This window comes from Stegodyphus dumicola, chromosome 1, assembly GCF_044657685.1.
Source record: "Stegodyphus dumicola isolate Sdum_Otavi_A_Nest chromosome 1, ASM4465768v1".
In the NCBI taxonomy this organism is placed as follows: domain Eukaryota; kingdom Metazoa; phylum Arthropoda; class Arachnida; order Araneae; family Eresidae; genus Stegodyphus; species Stegodyphus dumicola.
In genome coordinates, this window is record NC_140768.1 from 140,399,753 (window position 1) to 140,419,325 (window position 19,573).

Sequence of the window (19,573 nt, forward strand, 5' to 3'; positions counted from 1 at the left end):
CGGGCGGCGGCATGTTAAGTTAGAATACAGCGCCACCTATTGGATAAGTAGAGAAACTCTCACTTGGCCATCTAAGCAACATGCTAGAGCATGTATTAGATCTGAATAGTTAATTACTGTAAATAAATTAGTTAGTTCTTTTGCTATACAGTCCACTTATTAGTTTAGAATCATAGTACAAATGGTTTATTACTTTATGTAAAATATCGATATACCCATGTGTTTTTATAAATGAATTTAAGTGAATAAATAAGTGTATAAGATATTTTTCATCCTTCTTTCCGCGTGCGTTCATTGTGTAACTGGATAATGGATCCGGCTAACAATCGGGAAGTCCGGTGTTCAATTTCCGGCGAGGACGCTACACGTTTTTAATGTGTTCTGCTTCAAAAAACCTTACGACTCTACATAATAAAAATAAATTTAAGTGAAACTCGATTAATAAAATTATTCCTGTATTGATTGTAAAGCTATAGACGTATCTGTCAGTTAATAGCTGAATAATGGAAGGAAAGTCTGACATCCAGTATAAAACAAATTTTACTCCGGAAATTTTGGATAAAACTATATCGCTATATATTTTCAGGAACAAAAACCTGTTTTGAAAGCTGGTCCAAAATAGTACAGATAGATATGCTTAAATTTCCAGAACTGTTGGCCTTTATAAGCGGAATTGAAATGACGCCTCCTGGGAGTCTCATGTGGTAAACGATGAACTGTAATCCCTAGGATAGAAGAAAAAAGAGTAGAGGTAGGAGGAACAATTGTCAAAAGTAATCATCTTTAGAAGAAAGCTCTTCTGGCAGTACAAAAGAAGTCTTTACCAAATATTTGCGTCCAGCTATCGGATAAAGAATTAACTTCCAAAATGAAAGAGAATTAAATTCATTTAACATTCGCCTTCACTTTCTCTTTCAGTTAGACTGCTTTTAATTTAAGTCTATTACTTCTCCAGCGGCATCTCTAATAGTATAATCTAATACTTCTCCAATGATATCCACACTGATTTGCAGGTTTCTGTAAGCATGAGAAATTCCTGTTAAGCAGGAATTCAAAGTCTTGTGCTTGAGAATTTGTTGAAATTCCTGCCCAGCATCACCATTAGCTTAACTCTGGAGTCAGCTTGTTTAGAAGTATCAGTATTCAGAAACTGAGAATAAAAAGGAAGCTTCCACAAATCACTGCTGAGTTTACTTTCGTTTGTTCCTTTCAATTTTGCATACAGCGGGCAAAGTTTCAAAGCTGCAGTACACACTCTTGAGCATCTAAGCAGCAATTCGCAATAACAATGCGAACCCAATTACTATGATTTACATACAAATACTGTATCTGTCTCTATATCTTTGTATAATTTCCAGCCGTCAGAATGTGTTGTCCTTTTCGGCTCAATGCACTCTTTTATACAAGTCCATAAGTGTTTACTTAGTTCTAATTCCTACAGCCACTAAAAACAAATACCCTTTTCACACCTCGTGTGTACGTGGGTTCTTTTGCAGAGGACAAACATGAGTTAAATTACTTTTGAAGCACTTGAGACACCGCCAGTCATTAAAGCATTCTGTTTGACCATTACCGAAGAGCTGGAAACGGAAGCATTGAATTGGATACCTGAAGGATGCTATCTTTATCATTGTGTGACGCAGAAATTTTAATACAAAGATTTTCTTGCTGTCATCTATTTAGAGTACTTGTATGTATTGTAGATGTATTGCATTGTAGAAAATATAACGGAAAGTTTCACAACTTTCGTTCGGTTTTTCTTGAATTAGTTTACTTTTGTGATCGGTATTCATAGAGATGCAATTTATTCCCTTATTTAGTCTTCTTTAAAGTTCCAATCTAGTCACGTAGGATAAATTCATAAACATGTCTTGCTTCTCGCGGAAGATGATTTACTGTAGTTCTTCTTTCAGAAGACAGTCGATAGTTCTGTCTGTTGTTTCTCTTGATCTGAACGGTATCTTAACAAGAATAGTCCGAGCGGGCGATTTTCTTGTATTCTTCGGCTTTGTTCTTCCTGAATATTCTTCTTAGATTCATACATTCTCCATCATACAACAGGTCGTGTCAGAAGATGGGTGGAAGAATTTTTTCATCGTGTTTGTATATTCGTTCTATCAGAATATCAGATTCTTCAAGCTGCTGCTCACTTGGTTGTTCAAATCTATTGATTTGGGGGAGTTCCTTGAGAGATGCGTTGTCCTCTGGAAGTCTTGCTGTTTTTGAAGGCTCGAATTTTTATATACCGGGTTCTGTAGTTCGGAGTCAGTGTGCTTGAGATTTTCATTATTGCTCACAGTTTAAAATTACTCACGCGTTTTCTCAGATTGTTTTGTGATATCTGTCGAATAAATATGCTATTGTAATTTCCACAACACAAATTTTAATATAAACAAAATTTTTAAATGCACATTTGCATGTCGAAACACTTGAACATATTTACATATATCGCAACGAAATACATTTACGTATCGAAACGTAAGTATTGCTCTTTGTAAAAGTAATGTTACCACGAAATTTCCAGAAAATATATGTTGCGCATCATCTTGTAAAAATGTTTTATTCTTGTTATTTGTGATCTGATATACATCTGTTTCCGATTAATGACTATAATTTGCGAGAATTCGCCGGCAGCTATTTTTCCGCTATTCGTTTCGCCTTTCAAATTTTTGTTTGAAAAGAATTCGATCTTTTCCGGCTGGACGGACCGGAACAGATGTGCCAGACGCCCCGTGTTGTCAAAACGTTATCGCCAAATATTTTTCCGAGAAACTCCATTTTCGAAGACATGTTTGACGTAAAGTGCGAAGTGTAAACAAAAAGACTTAAAAATATTTAAAACAATGTAATAACAAGTGCACTTATCTTTCGAAAAAGGGTAAACAATGTTAAAATACTTAGTAAATAAAATACTTAATAAAAATTTTATTTTTTATTAAATGCACAGCAGAAATAAAAATAACTAAAAAATATAAAATTTTATTCAACGCTCTTAATACAAATATTAAACATCTCTAAGTTAATTTCCCTCACCGTTTCTACGAATTTATTAAGTAAGTCTCTTGTTTGCGTACACTAATGGTAAAAATATAGAAAAAACTGAAAGTTGACTCTGCGATTTTAAGCGGGCAAGGTACTTTTGGCATGCCTCCAAGTTCTTCCAATTGCATTAGTAAAACATACAGAATCAGGATCAACGAAATTAATACTATGATTTACATATAAATGCTTAAACCCTTCTGTCCCTATATCATTGTATAATTTCCAGCCGTCGAAATGTCAAACAGACCCACCACACACAAGAGAGATCGTGTAGGTTTCAGTTTTTTTTCCACCACTGGGAGATCAAAACGGTTTTCCTATTCAAGTAGGCCCACCAGCGGCCGAGCGGTAAAGTCGCTGAACACTGGTAGTTCGGTCCGAGGTTCGAATCCCGCGAACGGGCTGGCTGCATGGGCGTTTTCGTGGTTTTCCCCATGTGTATCGTGTATACGAGCCAGTTTCCCTTAGAAAGTCCTCCACGAAAGGCATCCCTCCCCTTAGGCAGATAGCCCTCGTGTGCTTTGCCATAATTAAATACACCAACATTAAATACACCAACACCTATTCAAGTAGAGATAATGTAGACAGTCCACTTCAGTTTTACCGAGATGGGAGTCCAAAATGGCGTCCCTATTCAAAGAGAGAGAGTGTACAGATTCTATTTCAATTTTCCAAGATAGGAGTTCAGAAAGAGAGAGTTTCCAAAATCGGTCAAAGAGAGATCGTAAAGCGAGTTCATTTCAGTTTTTTCCAAGGTTGGGTTTTCCACTTTTTCAAAATGGCTTCCCAACTGAAAGAGAGATAGGGTCATTTTAGTTTTCCAAGATGAGGTGTCCGCTTTTGCCAAAATGGCTACCCAATTCAAAGAGAGATTTTGTAGAGCGTTCGTTTCAATTTTCCAAGATGGGGTTGTCCGCTTTTCCCAAAATGGCTTCTCAAGTCAAAGAGAGATCGTGTAAATTTCAGTTTTTTCCAAGATGGGGGTTCCCAAAATGGCTTCAGAATTCAAAGAGAGGCGGTGTAGAGCGTTCACTTCATTGTTCCAAGATCAGGTTGTCCCCTTTTCCCAAACTGACCTCCGAATACAAAGAGAGATCGTGTAGAGCGTTCACTTCAGTTTTTTAAGATTAGGTTGTCCGTTTTTTCCACAATAACCTCCGAATTCAAAGAGAGGTGGTGTAGAGCGTTCACTCCCCACTTTTCTCAAAATGGCTTCCGAATTCAAAGAGAAGTGGTGTAGAGCGTTCACTTCAGTTTTTCCAAGACAGGGTTGTCCGCTTTTCCCAAAATGGCTTCGGAATTCAAAGAGAGATCGTGTAGATTTCAGTTTTCCAAGATAGGGAGTAAAAAGCCATGATTGAATGACACGAAGAAAAAACGCCATCTTGTAATTTTCTGATAGGGTCATAATACAGGGAAGACCCAATCCTCCTAGTCCCACTGGACCATATGACCATAAAGGGTCGACCCCCTCAAGACCACAAAAGGAAAGAAGAGAGAAAAAGAAGCTAATTAACTAAAAATAATTGGAGGTTAATTAACAAACTAAAAATAAGGAAGAGACATACAAACAACGAAGCACAGCACGAAACATTCAAAATCCAAAAACAATTAAAAACCCCACGGGCAAACAGAGTGGCGGAAACTCTCAAGAAACATTCATTCACATGAATTTTCGGAACAGGCACAGGCGGTCCAAAGCCATCGAGGAATTCCCAATTTAAATAACCTGTAGAAGGTCAAACCGAATTCCCCACAATATTACTTTAATAGCATATTATTTGTATAATCATAATTCTATTTAAACTATTAATTTATTTCAAAAATTTACTTTAATAGTCCTACCACTATCTGAATTCAAATGTATTAATTATCTTTAATAAACATAGAAAAGAAGCTCCAAGACTGCCAAAAACCAAAAACCAAACCAAAACCAAAACTGGAAAAACCCAAGATTGCCATGCATCATATTAAAACCCCAGCAATTACTCCATCAAGAACAGATTATAAGAAAAATTTTAAAACTTTAAAATTTCAGAACATTTTAAAATCAAAAACTACAATTTAAAATTTAAGAAAAAATATAAAAATTCCATAAAATTTAAAAATCAAATTCCTGAAACTCAAAACCACCATTGATTTCGATAATTTAAATCTGGTAATCCATCAGGATTCTCAACATCTGCAAGGCCACATCCATGCAACAATCAACCGCATCCCCCCGAAACACCACATGCACAAAACATCCACAATGCACTAAATAAAACAATACACAAAAAAATTTCAAAATTTTCGTAGTAAACCTATAAATACTCATAACTGGGAATATAATACATATAATCAAAAGATAAATATACACAATACTAAACAAATATTCCAAATTCAACTCTATTAGAATTAATCAAATTCATTGCACATTTAGAATATGTTTTTAAGATTTCCAAGTTCCATGACTTATCTCCCAAACATTTCTTTCTCAAATTTTCCAGTAAGGAACAATGATTCAAGAAGTGATCTGCGTTACCAACTTGATGGCAATGACCACACAAGCCTGAATTTTGTAAATTAAATCTCGAGAAGTACGCGGGAAATCTTCCATGCCCAGTTAAAAACTGGTTTAAATCAATATCACTAATTGGTCGCATACCATTTTGAATTTTAATAGACTTCAAAAGACCCACGCACCTCTCTGATTCATTCCATCTAGTATTCCAAATATCATCATAAAAATTTTTCATGTTTCTAATTGCATAACTTCTCGAACCAGAAATTTCTATATATTCACAATCATCATTAGTGGTCGCCTCTTTAGCCAGCACGTCGGCCCTTTCATTTCCAACAAAGCCAACATGGGCTTTTATCCAGTGTAAATGAATGCACATATTCTGCATCAAAAATTTCAATAGACATTTAATATCAAATATTAATAAATTAGTAGGACGGGCCGAGGTCAAGGATTGAAGCAAAGACATACAATCAGTATATATATATGAATAGAATTAACACAAGTCAAATTTTTCTTAACCCATTGAAGGGCTTTAAGTAAAGCACAGCATTCCGATTGAAATACAGAATTATAATTATTAAGCTTATATTTTTTATATTCAATTTCAGTTCCATAATGATAAATCACAAATGCTGCACCCAATTTATCATCTTGCCTGGACCCGTCAGTATAAATATCCAATTCTCCAATTATTGGGAGTTTACAATCAAATTCAAAAACACATAAATCAGAAGGATGTACCAAAATATTATTAATTCTTTCAAACATATGCCTTGTAATCAAAATATCTTTATACAATTTAAAATCAAGTCTACCAGTTCTGAACAAAAATTTTTCAAAATATAATTTATATAAAATTGAAAGAGGCGGCGTGCCGGCTAGAACGCAGAGCACCTCAGTTGAAACAGTACGGAAACATCTTGTAATCATTAAGCACCAGCTCCTCTGTATCGCATCGAGTTTGTTCCTCAACTTGACCAAATCCCCGGCTCTGGATCCCCAGGCACCAATTCCATAGAAAACTCTAGGGATAATTACATTATTCAAAATATCTTTAAGAATGCATGATTTGTTACAGAGTGTCTCACTAGAAAAAGATCTCCTGTAAAACATTAACATATCATCTGAGAGCCGATGAATTGTTTTAAAATGATCTGCGAAGGTCAACTTGCAATCAATTTTGACTCCCAAATATTTAATAACATCAACGAACTTTATTCTTTTTCCTTGATATCTAAATCGTGGAGCTCTCACTTTGATCCCAGCCCGCGGGAAAATGATTGCAAAAGTTTTTTCTAAGTTCAATTCAAGACCCTCGCCGATTCTCCAGTTTTCCAGTTTTAACATAACATTCTCAAATGATTTCTCGAGTTTTTCCAATGATGCACCATACATCAGAACAGCAAGATCATCTGCATATGCAATAAAGTTAACATCACTGGGAAATTCCAAAATAAGAAATTTATTTAATATGATATTCCAGAGCAGGGGAGCACTGCAGGAGCCCTGCGGACAACCAATGAAAATCTCTAGTTCTATCTCTGCAGTTTCATCCTTGAAAGCATAAAACAAGATTTTGCGATTGTTAAAATAACTCCTATAACATTGAATCAAATTCCTTGGCAATTTAAGGTTAATCATGGTTTGTAAAATAGAGTTCCAGCACACTGAATCGAATGCAGACGAAACATCCAAGGACAGCAGCACTACGTGATGCGAACTCTTATAGCTTCTAATAAAGTCAATAGTATCATATAATGCATCATCTGTAGAACAGCCAGCTGTGAAACCATACTGTCGCCGACTGAGCATCATTCTACTATTCAGGTAAAACTTCAATCTCTCAACCAAGATTCTTTCATACACTTTTTCAAAAACACTCAAAAGTACAATTGGTCTATATCTGTCATTCTGCTTTGGAATTAAAACAACTCGACCGATTTTCCAATTTCTTGGAAACACATAAAATTTAAAACAGTAATTAAAAAGCAATATAAAAATATCCAGATATGTTCATGATTAAAATCTGAACAAATATAGGATTAAAACAGTCCGGGCCCGGAGCGCTTCGACGCCTCATTTGTTCAACTGCACTTCTTATCTCTGCCTCTGTAATTACAGCGTCATCCAATGGACAATCAGAAATTCTATCCTCATCTAATGAAATATCCCCAGGTGCTCCCAATTTGAGTGATTGCAAAAGCTTCTGTCTATTGAGTTCAATCAAATTGTCAACGTGCTGAGGATTATACAGAGCAACAGCACGTCTCACTTTTTTAGAGGCAATTCGATAAAAACCATCATAATAATAAAGATTATTAAGAAAAAATTTCTTCTTAGTTTCAAATTTTGTCTTCCGAACTACACGTTTATAAGTTGCCAATTCTTTTTTATATGCAATTTTCCTTTCATTACGTATATTGTCCGCTAAATTCAAAATTTGCGAACTTTTCCTCAAAGCACGTATCCGGCGTCGCATACAAGTAATTTGTGGAGTCCACCACGAAATCTGCCTACTTCCCTTTTGTTTTGTTTGTAACTTCTTTTTAACATCGATAGACAGATCCTCAAAAAATTTTTCAATACAGTTTTCAATTGTATCAGAGTCCTCACACTTCAATAAATCTAATTTAAATTTCTGCATTATCGGAGCAATTTTATAACAATATCTTGTAATCCGGTGGACATCTCTTGTTAAAACAATCTTAGGAGCACAATGAATATTTTCATCATAATTCAACTGCAAATAACGATGATCACTAAGACTCTCATCCATCAGAACTTGCAGAGCTCCAGAATTGATAGACAAACCTGGTGAGGTCATAACAAGATCAGTCCATCCCTCACCGATGGTAGATTTGAAAGTTGCAGGAAAACTCAAATCATTTAGTAAAATTATATTATTAGAGACGATAAAGTCAAATACCAATCGCCCTCTTGCATCAATATCTCCTGCGCCCCAGCTTGGATGTTTAGAGTTAAAATCACCGGTAACAATGAATTTATTATAATTTTTCATCACAGATTCCAGTTGAGAGAGATATTCCTCTATGTGTTCTGCCGCAGAGAAGTAAACTGTAACGATGCCCAGTCTGCTCGAAGACAAATAAATAGAAATAGCTGTAATAATATCAGTTTCATAGTCTCGTGTGAAATCAACATCTGGTTTAGTTACTATAATTCCCGTTCTTCCTCCACTATTATATGCGGATCTCCATTCAGGATTTTGAAAAGCCAATTCATTCTGTACCGCATAGGCCTCCTGCATACAAATTATTTCAGGAGAGGAACCAATAATCTCTTTAAGTACTTGGAGCTGGGCTTGGGCGAGTGCGCAATGATTTAAGTTTATACTCAAAATTTTCATACCAGACTCTTTCATGATTAATCTCCAAAAAACAAATATATTATAAAAATTCAATAAAATTACAATAAAATTTTACAATAAAATTCAATAAAACAGAAAAAAACAGAAAAACTTGGAACCCAACCACAAAAAATCAAAAAAGTTTAAAACTCACAATCAATATCTAGATGATCCTTCAGGAAATTTAACTCACTCAAGTAACATGGACAATTTTTATCCATGGCATTATGTTTCATATCAAAGTTAGTCTGAAATTTTTCATTAGAATAAGTACAATTAATGCAATTAAATTATTTACTACTGCATTCTTTACTCAAGTGAGCCCCCGTACATTTGGAACAGCAAATTTCAGCTTGACAATTCTTTTTGGAATGACTAAACGAAAAACATCTTGTGCATTGCCTAGGTCTAAGAAACAGTTTTAGGTCATAATTTCTCCAACCTCGGTTAATACCTCTTGACAGTAATTGATCTTTCTGGCAAGAAGCGCTCACTAAGAATACTCTATGACTATGATTCCGATTTCTTGTTGGTAAATTGAAAAGAGGTCTAACGCAGTCTCCGGAACACAAACAATTTCTCTTTAAAAGAATTCCCAATTCCTCATTTGTAAAACTATTATCAACATCGTATACAATCACACGAGGCTTTATAAAGCGTTTCCTCCTAATAGTCAAATTCTTTTGTAGGCCTTCATCATCAGCAATTGCTCTTTCCAGCCTCTTAACTTCCTCTCTATCTCCCAATTTCAATCTCAATTCACCTTTTTCTCCAAATGAAGACTTTTTAATATTAATCCAAATCTCTTCCGGTTTAAACTTACCGCAAATTTCATCATATGCGTTAATATCTGGAACCGCAGGTTTAATTACTATCTCATCCAATCCTTTAGCCGTGACCTTAGCATATGTAGGAGATCCATCTCCGTGCAGTTTCTCAAATTCGGAGGTCATTTCACTTCTCATTTTCATAATCTCTTCTCTCAAAGCAATTACTTCATTAGAATTTTCACATCCAACACACCCGGTAACTTGAGAGTTTTTCCTATCTCCAAGAACTCCAGCACAAGTCAAAATCATGTTTAGTCCATAAATCAATTTGTCAGTTAAAGTACATCCAATTTTACGCTGTGCTTTGATTTTATCGACAACTCTATGTAAACTATTAACGATTTGCACAATGTCCCTTTCTTCATCTTCAGTTGTATTAACCTCATCTTCTATTTTATCATCTGCATTAGGCATAATGAAATTATATTAAGTGGCCGGGCTCCAAATATAATGTATTAAAAACACATAAATACAGTTAAAAACATCCAATTGCAATCTTTTATCAAAACTCCGCAAACTCTACATACAGACAGTTTAAAAAAATTAATAATATACAAATTTATAACACTACAAGAATTTAAAAAATTCTAAATACGCAGAATACTAATTTGCAATCCAACTACATTTAAAGCTTAATAAAAACAAATAAAAAATATATGTTTGCACAATGCACGCTATACAATCGTGCTATGATAAATTTAAAAATCTCTAAAAATCAATAAAATACCACAACATTCAAAATTTCCTATTTAAATACATCAATATTACATAAAAGTAGCACAATAAGCAAATAAACAAAATCCCACAATAAAATTCCATAAAATATTCAAAAATGGCCTAAAATACTTTTGAAACAGGCCAAAAAACATTCAAACATGCTTAAAATTGACTTCTACACAAAAATAGAAAAATCGACCAACGGGCAGAAAGTTTCATACTCAAGTGCACCAGTTTATCAATTAGTTACTCCTAGAAAACATAAAAAACAGTTTCAAAAGATTTTTCCACTTCGTAATAAGACTTGACCGGAAGGTGCAAAATACAAGGCTTTCAATTGTCAACAATCGGCATCCATTAAAATCCAACACCACTCAAAGTTTCGAAACACGTATTTCTTTAAAACCAAAAGAGCTAGAGCCGTCCTTTTTCATATATAGTTAGAGTAAGTAACAAGGTTTCTAAATATACAATCAGAAGTTATTTACACATAATATGTAAAAAGATATAAAGGAAAAAAAACTTTTCATATGCAAATGAGCTGGTTGGCCGACGCTGAATTTAAAAATCTTCATATCTTCAAAAGTATCCAGCATCCAGTAAAGTGTAGCACCTTTTCGCAAACCGGAGCAACTAAGCAATCATTTAAAAGTGGTTTCACAAAGCAAAATTAAATATGCACGGAATTATAAACATTTTAAAAACCACACACCATCACACCATGCGACATGGCTGACAACCTGCGCAGATCCCAGTTTTCTGATAGGGTATCGGTGTTCGAATACTTTTGTCATCGATTGTACATATTATTTATTGTTTTATTCTGAAATTCATCGCTAATTTACTCACAGTGCTAAAAACTTTAAATTGGTCAGCAACCAATCGAAACTCCATTTGGACACCACTTGATTCCTGGTGCCGCCTTCGACCTCCACAGCCAAGACCATCTACTTTAATGGTCCATTGATGGAGACAGCCCTGCTCTCAGCTAAGCTCTAGTTTTTGCTTAATATTTATTTCATGTTATTATACGTTAAATCAATCGCCTTCGGGTCGCATACATAAATATGCATCCTTAAAATATTAAATACTAATGGCCACTAGTAATTAAAATTTAATGCACTGGTTAATACTCCCAGTAGTAGACACCAGAAGTAACAGAACCTGTTCCTTTGGTCACAAAGGCTAAATATTTAAAAATCATTTTAAATCAAAGACTCACATGGTCTAACCACATTAAAAGTGTCAAGAGCAAGGCCATTGGTATCATGTGCAGATTTCTCCCTGTTATTGGAAAATACTCTAATCATAGCTTGCGTACCAAAAGATATACAACTTGCATTCGACCAATTCTATGCTATGCTGCTCCTGCTTGGAATACGGTTACTCAAACTCAGATTTATCAATTGCAAGTTGTAGAGAACAAATTTCTGCGTATTATTACTGACTCCCACTATCTGGTTCGTAATGAACTTTTACATAGAGATTTAAAGCTTGAGACAATTCCAGATTATATCAGAAGATCCAATGAAAAATTCTTCAACAAAGCCGTACAATGTGACTCCGTAAATTACTCTCAAGTTTTTAATTATGAAATTATCTTCGAAGATCTAAGCTTCGGGCTACTGGCAGCACACACCTTCATGGGAGGAGATGACAACTTTAACACTTAGCTCGTCAATTGGTAGCTGTTTATACTTCTAATGCATCTAATCTTGATAGTAGTATTTCTGTAGCTTGAATATTGTTCTTAGGAAATTGTGGTAGCCGTTGCTGAGTTGTAACTTGCATTGTTGTGATGAAATTGTTGTGTTGTAACTTTGTAGCCTAAGTTGTTGTAGAATTACTGTATTGAATTGTGTTGTACTGCTGTATTGAATTGTATAGTTTTTAGTTGTATTGATTGAGGTTGTATTGAAGAATTTGAGTTTGTCATTGAAGTCATTACTGTATTGTATTTTTCTTATATTGTTGTCATTGAACCTGCATTGTCTTGGATTCTTCTGGAAAACTCTGATCGCTCGTCACGTTTTGAGAACTTGTCTGATTAGACTGTCTTACTCCTTTTGGTACTTCTCTTTTTCCCCTTTGCTCCGTTTTTTTTTTCTGAGATTGCTTCCACGTCCGGATTTCATTATGTCATGTGCCCTAGGAATTTATTTCAAGAACCGGCAACGTTGCTCTTCACAATAGTTCGGTCAAATATCGAGTCTAAGACTAAGTAACCAGAAATAACACCTTGGACCTCCTATTTTACCCGCCCAGACATTTAAACCTTAGGTGCCCGTATGGGCAAATTTCATTGCGCCGGTAACATCGCGCTCCGCGTGATAATTCCGGCAATACCGGACTGGACTGGACCAGAAGTAAAGCTACGATCTACCATCTAGGCAAAATTTTAGAAAGACTCATTCTATCGTTTCAGGAGTGGTCATGCATTCCTCTACTGGAAGCGCTAGTCTAGGCATCAAATTGATTACAGCCGAAACACGTTGCGCGATATTGCAGAATAATCGCGGCTTACAATGATACTTGGAACTTGAGTGCCTTTATAGAAGTTACTTTTAAATCTTCAGTTTGGCAGCACTGAAACATCGTTAGTTCGAAGGAGGTTAGAATCAAAGCTGCTTGAATACAGCTTTGGTTAAAATAGAAGGAGGGAGGGTTCGCAGTTTCCTCCACTATCGGGGAATGAAACTCCACCGAACAAGCGGCGTCCATGTTTGTAACTTCAAAACATTGGATTACGGCAGTGAAACGTACGTGTTTCTAAGCTGTTCCGTGCATGTATTTTCCAGTAAAAATCTGTTAAATTTATAATGAAATGCTTCGCTATTGTTAATTTTTTTTTGTTTTAAAGTTATGAATATGATATTCGCAATTTACTACATATAGAAAATCATTAAGAAATAGTTCGAAATCTAAATGCATGTGCATGACATTAAAGCCTTTTTAAAATAATGTTTCAGCATATTTCAAGAATTTGTTTAGGTTTTATTAACAACCTGTTGGGTGCACTTTCGAATTTGATTAAGCTACAGTAAATGAAATAACTTCATGGAATCAGAAACTCTCAAATGCTAAGCAAATGGAGATAAATGAACAGCAAATAGATTTGAATTATACACGTCAAAAGCGACAGCTCATTAAGGGATGCTAAATTTAGATGGTTGCTCAGCTCAGTGCATCTCCAAGTTAAAAAAATTTTTTTCAATTTTAAATTCTATTCTGACTTATTTTAAATGCTTTCCTGATCAGAAAATTTCTACGCATAATGGGAAAATGTCTTTCTCTGATATTGAATAAAAAATGCAACAGTGAAAAAAATATCATCATATTTCATATCTATAAGTCTCAAAGAAATTGCCTGGTATTAAGCTGAATTACAGAAATATATGTATATAAATTTTTGGATGCATCTTTCCAAATCTTCAATTGTATAAATACTTTCGGTGCTACTTTGGTAGACGGTTGCACGGATTTTTGGCGATTTACATTGGCGCAATTGTTGGCGCGGTTTTTACAGTCGTCAGCCATCTTGAAAAATGCTGTTTTTACGTATTTTACGCATATAGTAAAGTATTCGAAACTTTAAAAAATAAATATCGTTAAAAATAATGGATTAACTTTTTGTTGAAAACGTTGTTTTTTAAGATGGCTGGCAAATGTAAATAAATATATTTACTAAGAGTATAAAATGCTAAAGTAAGATTAAATTATTACTTACATATAATAGAATAAAAACAAGTTATAAAAACATTGCACCAACATTTAATTGGATTAAAATATTACTTAAATTGAATATCGAATTAAAAACATCATACTAATGTTTAAAAGAATTAAAATATTACTTGAATACTTTAAAATAAGTTTTATAGGATTTAATTATTTAACATTAAAACATATGTGTCAATAAATATCTCAGGAATTTTTGAAAACATTGTATTAATTTTTTAATAAAAATTGAAGTATACAATTATAAAGTAAAAGAAAAGGAACAGCTTCATTATGGCCCACCTTCAAAGTTTGGCGAATTTGTTTTGGCGCCAAAGCACATGAAATACGTTATTTTGAAAAATGGTTGCCATCCAGATTTTCGACGAAACTCCGTGTTTCAAAAAATGGCGGCCATCATTATTTCACAAGAAATCATGGATAATAGAAATAAATTTACGACTATTATACACGATTTTAAGAGAAAAAAATATGAAGAAATGATTAATAAAAATGATTAAGGTTAAAAGAATGTAATTTTAAAAACAATACCGGAAACCTTTAGCTATTTCACCCTTAATAAATAATTTGGTAAAAGCGTAGAACAGGCTGCATCAACAAAGTTGAGAAGGCGGAGCTGTGTGACGTCCATAAACGAGCGGGAATAAGCTTGTGACGTCACAATGTATTCTCCATGGACCTTATAAGAAATAGACTAACCCAAACGGGTTTTCTCCCTCGTCTGAGGCGTTGTCGACTGTCACTTTGATCACATCCGGAGGAGTAGAGACGACTTGCAGAAATTTGACAGTGGTTATCTATTGAAGCGCGTATAATTGTCAAGATAAAGCTGGTTGTAGAGCCTCATTTCACAAATTAGAATTTCTACACTTTTTTATTTTTGAAACTGAGATTGATTTTTAAAACTTTAGCATATTTATCGAGCATAATTAACGTTTCAAATAATTATAAAGCTATTGCATGCTTTCAGGGCTGGATATTTTTTTAGCTTTTCCTATGCTGTAAGGAAATTTGTAACTATTTTTTCTCTTGCAATTTTTATGCTTTTTATTGGTGTAAATAAGTAAAAAGTACTAAAATATTTAAAAACGAATTTTTGAAAGTTTTGTTTAAAATTCTAAATTGTGCTGCTTTTTTAAAATTATAGATGAGTATTATAGAACAATTTCCATAAAGGAATTTTATTTCAATTATCTTTCATAATACATCATAGTGATAAACACTTTTGATGCCTTAAAAATTTTTATACATTTAATTCTAAGATTAAAATTGTATTTAACCGTAATAATTAACTTTGCTTGTATTTTATAGTGACTATTTTTTTTAATTTATTTTTAGTTCTGAATAAGATTTTTTTTATTTACTGTTAATTTAATTTATTAACCCAAAGCGGTGGTCGCCTAGAAAGGCTGTCAGTTTCGAAGCTGCATTTTGCGTTGTTTTACTATAAGTGACCGTGTCTCCTTGCAAATTGTTGTTACCAAATATTATCGCCTTGTATTATATGTAAAGAAATTAAATAATGAAGAAATCTGCATGAATACATGTATGTTTCTTGCACGGTGACAAAAACGACAGGATCTAGAGCCATCAAATTTTGAATAATGTAATTCTCCAGCCGAACATGGGCATCTGGACGGCCGAATTTCGATTTTATTTTAATCTATTTCATATTTTGTAAAACTTTAACGAATTTTTGATTAACAAACTCAACGAGTTCAGAGCGAGCACTGTACGGAAAATAACAGTTTTATCTCCAGTGCGGAAATTCTAAAGATATGCTGGTTTCAAATGTATTTGGTTTACGGGCGAAGAACATGATATTCAATAAATATAGGTAACACACAAAACTTTAAAAAAAGGTTCCTTTTGAGCGTAATATAAAATTTGAGTGCTTCTAGATTTTATTTTATCTTTTTTTTCCTTTCATTACGCTTAGAAAAGTTTATGCTCCGAATTTTATGAATTATTAAAATAACGAATCCACTTTAATGTTAATAATTTAATGATCCTATAATCAAATAAATATGATCGTTTTGTAATGTTATTATTGTTTGGAAAACCACTGCCTGAAAATTTTCATTAATTTTTTTTAAAAAAATTATCAGATCTTGTTTAATTTTACTTATTTATTTCAAAGCATTACGTACTATCAATCTTATTTAATTTTACTTTATTTTTACGCAAAATTAAGTTCATAAATTTTGTGCTTAGAGTTTTTACCGTTTTACGAAAGTAAAGATGTTTTTAGAAGAATTACGCGTGAAAAAAATGCGCGAAATGCAGTAAAAAGTGCTTTAATGAGATATATTAAATCTTATTTGGAAAAAACTGTGGCTTTCATAATCTCATCACTATACAACGTATCACATTTAATAATTAAAAACAGTTATTTGATACTAACGCCATAGGTTTCAGTGTTAAAGTAAACCAGATCGTCCCTACTCTTTCTTGCCGACATGTCGGTGACGCGCGCCCCGCCCACTGGGTTAGTCTATTTCTTATCTTAGTTCTTTCCCCAAATGATCTATAAAAAACAAAATACAATTAGTATATCAATTAACACATATATACACAATATTTCAGATTCATTTCTGACATGGTTTATTTTAAGGCATCTACACTGGTATGCGAGGTGAAACTTAACATAAAAGTGAAACATTGCAATAGAATGGACCAAACGGCCAATCAGGTGAAACACTTGGGACCTATATAGAAGGGCATGTGCATATATGGCACGCGAATTAGGGGGCGAATGTTGGAAGGGTATGAAGCACACTGACAGTACAGGCTCAGCAATTTTGTTGAAAATTATTGCATGATATAAAGTGAAGTTAATGACACTGAGTTGCTACAGTATGGTATGGCCAACAGGCAATCCAGGAGATATAATCTGGATAACTTTACTCGAAATCACAACATTCGGAAGCTGGAAGAAGGTTGAATTGTGATAAGTGTGGCGAAGGAGTATGTAATTGCTCACAGCATCATTTCTAGAGCCTGCAGAGTATTTCAAAGGGCAGAAACATCTCTTCAAGGAGTCAACAAAGTCGTCCATAAGTATCAATGGCTATGGAGGAGTGATATATTGTGCTAGAAGCGACAAGAGGCAGTCAAGAGATATCGCCACACACAAGCAACAGACTTATGTATGTCTGATGTCGCATTTTTACATGACAGGAGACTGAACAAATATGGTGACAGCATTTTATGAAGTATACGTATGCGCACAAAAAAGTTTCATTTCTAATTACTTACTTTTCTTCTGGAACAACACATTCAACAATAACTTCTTCCACTGGTGTACTTGGAAGAATTTCAGTACTAATTCCTTCTTCCATTGTTGACGTTTCATCAGCATTTTCTGTCTATGAAATTCATAATAAAAGGGCAATCAGTTTTCATTTTAAGATATAATTTGCAACGTTTCATAATAATTAATATTTACTGTAAAATATTTACCATATACTATACAAACAGGTGTCTATAATTGAATCATAATATATTGATGAATAAGCAAACTAGCAAAATATTTAAATTGGGAAAGAAATTAAAAATGATAATGTATAACAGGGACAGCTGTATTAATATAGGGGTAAGATTTATTACCTGAAATCCAATTTCTTTAATTTCAGGATTGCCTTCTGTTCGTATTGTACCAATCATGGTCATCAATGTTTCATCCTCAATGCTGAGGCGATTAATTGTGGGACCTCCACCTCCTTTTCCTCTAGCATGCTGCTTAATTTTTACATACTACGAACGAACAGTGGATTTCCAGTTGTTCCATGTCTGAAAATAGCCAAACAAATTATAAATTCTTTTGTGACAGTATAGAAATTTAAGATTTAAAGTATGGTAATCAAATAACATCAGTATCTCATATTTATAATTTATTATATGAATTGAATTATTACTTCCCCCTTTCAACATATCATCATACTTAATCTGTTTCAAAAAGGACTGTTATAAGTAATTTGCAAAAATAATATATATTGTAGATAGATATTTAATCGATAAGTATTCAAAAATACAGTGGATATGTATTTGTACACCTTTCTTCTTTTACCAAAATTTTGCATTTTTTATCAAGATAATGATACTAATCACATCATTTTAAATGTTCAATTAATGGTTGTTCTACAGTTCCCCAGAAATGATCAAAATACTTCCAAAAAATCTCCTGATTTAAAGTCAGTTGAATATATTTAAAATAACTTGGAGATACAAATTAAAAAAATGATGAAATGAGAAAGGAACATCAATGAATTCAGGGAATGCCAAATATTCACATTGCGAAATAAAAGCAAAAGAACAAACTATTAACATAAAAGAACATAAAAGTGATACATTGGGTACTTAGTTATTTTATAAATTAAACATTTTTGTGCTGTTCATAGTTTCTTCTGTGGGTCTTGAAACTTTTGTGGAAAAATTTTTGTACTGCATGTTAAATTTTAGAATATTAAATTAAGATACAAATACATTTTATGTACAATTTTATAATGAACAGAACAAAGATATTTTTAAAAAAATTTTAACTGAATTTGTGTGTAACACTATTTAAGAGTGTCCCAACATTTAGGGAGTTTATTAATACCAGTAATTAAGCGAAAAAATAAAGAATTGTCATAAAGTTATTTTTTAAATATTCTTATGAACTATTAATACAAGAATCTAATGTATTCGATTTTAAATTCTTTTTGTGTAATATTTTTGCACTTTCAAATGTTATTATTTCATCTACATAAGTTCTTTATTATTAATGAAATGTTAAAGTTTTATTTTAATTACAAATGCAAACTTATATATGCATTATTTTGTTTACTATTCAAGTTGATTACTTCATACATGTGAGCTTATCAATAATAATCAAATTTTTGTTTCCGATTTTTAATATGAAGGAACTTTATGAATTACTATATAACATTTTTGCATAAAAATTCAATTATTATTCAGTTATATGACAAATAATATTATACTTTGCGCCATTCTTCGGGGGTTTTCACAGCACCCAGACCATCAGAATTCAATAAATTTGCGAGTCGTAACCACAGGTTATTTTTTTCCTGCAGTGTGAAATTACTATCAATTTTTATTCGTTGAATATTTGGATTTTCTTCAGCAAACTGAAGAATTAACTGTTTCTGCCTGATCGTCAGTCGAGGCCCACGTTTCAGACAAGTTAAACACGACAAACAAAAAAACACGAGAGAAACAGAAAAAAACTACAAAAATGTCTGAAATGATACACGTTTAGCGCCTTGCAATAGCTATCATTTGATTGGATAATTTTAAAGAAATTCCCAAACTCTCGAACGAAGGTTGCTTACCTTAAAGATTCCTCCGACGGTCGTTGTCACGAATGCCAATTTA

General features: G+C 33.4%; 1 long non-coding RNA gene across 1 annotated transcript in view; it reads left to right on the forward strand.

The window, feature by feature from the left end:
- Positions 1–18,824, forward strand: part of LOC146999278 (uncharacterized) — a 62,542-nt gene extending 43,718 nt beyond the window's left edge. The window contains exon 3 of the long non-coding RNA XR_015039611.1: positions 17,833–18,824. This is a non-coding gene — a long non-coding RNA (uncharacterized LOC146999278). The remainder of the gene's footprint in view (positions 1–17,832) is intronic.
- Positions 18,825–19,573: the final 749 nt, after the last annotated feature.